This window comes from Amphibalanus amphitrite, unplaced genomic scaffold, assembly GCF_019059575.1.
Source record: "Amphibalanus amphitrite isolate SeventyFive unplaced genomic scaffold, NRLGWU_Aamphi_draft 000396F_arrow, whole genome shotgun sequence".
In the NCBI taxonomy this organism is placed as follows: domain Eukaryota; kingdom Metazoa; phylum Arthropoda; class Thecostraca; order Balanomorpha; family Balanidae; genus Amphibalanus; species Amphibalanus amphitrite.
The window spans coordinates 563747-568834 of record NW_024881890.1 but is presented as its reverse complement, the minus strand read 5'-3'; the positions used below and the strand labels follow the sequence as shown (position 1 = coordinate 568834).

At 43.6% G+C, this 5088-nt stretch overlaps 1 long non-coding RNA gene across 1 annotated transcript; it reads right to left on the bottom strand.

The window, feature by feature from the left end:
* Window positions 1-623: 623 nt before the first annotated feature.
* Window positions 624-4511, bottom strand: LOC122390451. Its single transcript, XR_006258153.1, has 2 exons — window positions 4460-4511; window positions 624-1464 (listed from the first exon to the last, which is right to left on the bottom strand). It is a non-coding gene; the product is annotated as an uncharacterized LOC122390451 (long non-coding RNA).
* Window positions 4512-5088: the final 577 nt, after the last annotated feature.

The following is a 5088-nucleotide window of genomic DNA, read 5'->3' as shown; positions in this document are numbered from 1 at the left end:
CCGGTTGTTTTTCAATAGAAAAACACAATTCTAACGAATAGTGTTTGTCTTTTCAAACAACCTGCGGTTAAACTAATAGTATTACCGCAGGGAACACGACGCATTTATAGCCGATACATTTGCTTTTTTTCTTAAATAAGATTGAAACATTGCGAGTACTGGCTTTTCGCCTAGCAGTTGGGCGTGAGGTGAGTGACGATAAAAATTATTTCGCTCTCCCTTGCTCCTGCACCTGCGGAAAGTGGATGGATGGGCATTGGATACTTACTGGAAGGGTGTAATAAGGGCAATACACCACTTCATGCTCCGATAATTGCATTACGTCTATGACGGTGTAAAGTAAAGAATAAAGATGTGTGAAGAAATAGACATCTGACAATTGGCTGACTTCCCTGCCTCCCGGCCGCTACTCAGGTCCACCACTCGCCGTTGTCAGTGCACGGTTTTTCTAGCAAGCTCCAGCCTAGTATTGATCTTATTCAGTATTTACGGTACGAAGATTTGATAACGGAATGTGACGTTTCCACATCATGCTTGATGGTTGAAGTTTGCACCGTTAACAACTACCAAGTCAAGTCGCAGCCCCAGTCATCTGGCACGTCTCTGTCATCGAATAAAGCCAATGAACAAGAAAGTTATTATTTTCCAGCATAAATGAAAATATATAACACTGCTACAGGCGGTACGCGGATGTCATGCACATTACACACAACGATTCAATCGAATAAAAACTGGATTAACCATAAATCAGCACTGGATTAACCATAAATAATAACAGTACAGCACCAAACACTTGAGATGCACATTATAGTACTTTAGAATGCACAGAGGAGTAATGAGACTAAAAGTTTTAACACGCCCTATCTTAAAAAAATATTGAACGAGATATTTCCACAGTGCAAAAACAAAACCGAAATCCGACAAAAAACCGATTCCAGGTTCAATGTCCACAGATTTAAAAACAAAACTTTCAAGTGCCCCCATGGTAAAAAAAAAATGACCAAAGACGGAATTGTAACAAAGAATAAATAAAGATATGTGCGGCAAACGAAGGGCGGCACTGGACGAGCGTCTGCACAAAGTAGGCGCACAGAGTTACTCCTTAGCCCAGCGGGCAGCAGCAAATGAATTACAACCAAAGGAAGAATATGCATTAGTCTATTAAGGCTCATCGCACCATGACGAGGCACAGCTAGGATAACGCGATTCGCCTGCGTCCTCCAGGCGAGAAGCACCTCGAGTAGGCTGCCGTGTCTTGACCAACTGCCGCATCCGTCGTCCGCGCCGCAGGCCTCCCAGTAGTGCCTCGGAGTAGTGCCTCCATCGCATCGGCCGTCGACCGGCGTGGGGCCCGGATGTGACTAGTGCAGCTCCGTGGGGTGCCCTGCCGCGCTCTGCCGAGTGTGCAGAGAGCAGGTAGACTGGTGGCGGTGAAGAAAACAAGCAGTTATCTTCTTTCGGGATCTGTAAAGAAGCATTCTACTAAAAACTACATCCAAAACGTTTTCCATATTTTTTTTTTACAGAACACAATGCAGTAGCCAAAATAGATATGAAGTATGTGAAGACAACAGTCTACTGCCATTAGATAACTGATCCTGATGGACAAATACATTAGATACTAGTAAATCATAAGGTGGTTCAAAGGCACACTTTGCAGCTCCAGTAAAAAATCACTGTTTTTCATACTTCATACTGTAAGGGGAAAGGGTGGGGTGGGGATGCAGCCAAGAGTGCATCATATGGGGTTGTAGTGGTCGGACCATCTGGAGCAATAGCCTGTTTTTGCCGTTTTTAATGTTAACCCTATGGCGCACATGAGCACGCGCCACGGGCGCACCCCCGGCCGAATCGTGCCCAAAAGCTAATACGACCTGTTGAATTACATGACCCACGAGTCGTGAAAATTTCACCCTCGTGCGTCAATCGACGGCGCCGCAATATCCGTTTTGGGGCATCACGCCGCCTATAAGCCTCGCAAAAGCGTCCGCACGGCCGGCCGGCCGGCCGGCCGGCCGCTCATACTCAGAAATTTCCGTTAATCTAAGGAAAGACTTCGCTCGCTTCGCTCGCTCCGTAACAAAAGTGACACCTCTCCGTTTTACACGTGTCACGTGCAGTGGAGGTCACCCGCAAGCATTGTCCATAGTAAATACTTGTAAGAAGAGTATACGCTACCCCACACAAAAAACCGCAAGTGTAACAGTGTCCGTCCCCCTCCCCGGCGCCGTTTTCCTCCAGGGGAGGCGCCCCAGCCGCCGTACTGGGGCGTAGCGGAGTCCGTGCTTTTAGCACAGCAAAATATCCACCCAGGCTAGATTAACGTCACGACAACCTAGGATTAAGAGTGGCTAGACTTCAGACTTCATGCAGACTTAACATTGAAGTATTATATATGCAACTAAATGACACACATGGTGTTTGTTCTAACCTTCTCAACAGAAAGTGAACGTGTCAGGACAGCACCCCTTGGTGACCATTATATTCAAGGGGTGCAGGAACTGATTCCCCAGGGGTGAAGCGATAGAAGCAAAACATGAGTCACTAGTTCCCTCCTGTGTCTTCCCTCCTGCAGAAAAAAAAATACATGTGTGATGCCCAATGTGACTGATAACTGCATATTATAAAGCTGGAAATATTGTACAAAGTTGTGACAACACAAGCAAACTATGCATGTCACTGCTCTTGTATAACTTTTCTATTTTTATTGCTATATGAGACCTCACAAGACACAAAAATATGCATGGTTAGAAAGTGGGTAACAATACATTTCCGCTCATACTCAGAAATTTCCGTTAATCTAAGGAAAGACTTCGCTCGCTTCGCTCGCTCCGTAACAAAAGTGACACCTCTCCGTTTTACACGTGTCACGTGCAGTGGAGGTCACCCGCAAGCATTGTCCATAGTAAATACTTGTAAGAAGAGTATACGCTACCCCACACAAAAAACCGCAAGTGTAACAGTGTCCGTCCCCCTCCCCGGCGCCGTTTTCCTCCAGGGGAGGCGCCCCAGCCGCCGTACTGGGGCGTAGCGGAGTCCGTGCTTTTAGCACAGCAAAATATCCACCCAGGCTAGATTAACGTCACGACAACCTAGGATTAAGAGTGGCTAGACTTCAGACTTCATGCAGACTTAACATTGAAGTATTATATATGCAACTAAATGACACACATGGTGTTTGTTCTAACCTTCTCAACAGAAAGTGAACGTGTCAGGACAGCACCCCTTGGTGACCATTATATTCAAGGGGTGCAGGAACTGATTCCCCAGGGGTGAAGCGATAGAAGCAAAAACATGAGTCACTAGTTCCCTCCTGTGTCTTCCCTCCTGCAGAAAAAAAAATACATGTGTGATGCCCAATGTGACTGATAACTGCATATTATAAAGCTGGAAATATTGTACAAAGTTGTGACAACACAAGCAAACTATGCATGTCACTGCTCTTGTATAACTTTTCTATTTTTATTGCTATATGAGACCTCACAAGACACAAAAATATGCATGGTTAGAAAGTGGGTAACAATACATTTCAAATGAACTAAGCAGATTATTTCTAAGCTCCTTTAAGTCCCAATTTCTGCTATATTTCGCTTGTTGTCACTTCATATTTTGAACTCAAGGTGCCTTGTGGATTTACCTCAGGTATGTAGGTAAATCCACAAGGATTTATGGGCTTTACCACAGTTGAGTAGCTGCTCCCTCAATTTAAGTTTCTCGTTAAATTTCATTGAGGCGTTGCAAGATGGGCTGAAGCCGAATCCTCTTCCCTGTTTAGCTGATGCTCATAATACCTGAACATTTTTAATTCCAATTTTTATAGCTGTTAACAATTGGTAAAGGCCCATGTACCTAGACAACAATGACTTTACAGAAGAAACCCCTGGCTGTGTTTCATGGGCGCGCTGCCAGCCGCTGCCAGCGCATTCCGCGTGAGCTAGCGTCAACCTCCGGTAGTGTTGGAGGTATAGGCTTGTTGATGTCTCTATGGAAGCCAAAAGCGGCTGGCAGAGTGCTGTGATATGCTGTGATACACCACCCTTATTTTTGCACAATAATGCTGTGATAACTGTTCCTGCAAAAAATATAAGGTGAAGTGAAGTAAAATCAGGTCAAACATTAATATATACCCGAAAATAGCAGTGTTTGGAGTACCTATATTCACATTACCAATAATATAAAATCAGGTCAAACATTAATATATACCAGAAAATAGCAGTGTTTGCCGTTTGGAGTACCTATATTCACATTACCAATAATATGATACACAACAGGCCATAGAAAACCAGTGAATCAGAATGTTGAATTGTACCCCAATTTCAATATCAATATGGCACTTGGCAATAACAGTTAAACACACCGTTTTTGATGTTAAATCAACAGAGAAAACTCCTGAACATAAAAAATGATCAGAATGTATAATAAGGATAACAGTATAAATAAAAATCGACGACATCAGCACCTATCATCGCCGTTCCACATTCACCACTCCCCATTCCACGCACAGATTGTTTACTCCTTGGTTTACCCCGTGTTCGCAGTCTCCCTGACGACGGAGATTCTTTACGCCCACCGACCAATCACGTTCAAGATCAGCGGGGCTTGGCCGCAGTTCTCGAACGCTATTTGCCAGATTAAGCAGGACCTTCGTCGTCAGTAAACTGTGAACACGGCGTTACATATTTCGCTATGGTAACAAAAGCGCCAGAATTGACTACCAGAATTGGATCCGAAGGTCAAATGGGTCACGTGACTGACAAGTTCAGATGGACAACACCAGGAAAACGGAACAACGTGCAATAACGTTCTATATATCATTGGAAAGAGCATCAAAAGTTGTATAAAATATCAACTTTTGACTTAAACATATCTTAAACGTAAAAAGTTATTAAGCATCAAAGACGCTCCCATTGACTTTCAAAGTTAAAATTTTTCATTTTTAAACGAGCTTCAAAAGAGCAAACGAATTCTGACAGCTTAACGAAGCATAACACCATGTTCTATGGTCTTTTCTCAACAAGTCCTGAAAGTTTAAACAAAATCGTATCATATAATTTTGTACAATGAGCGAATGAAAAAGTCTCTGCAAAA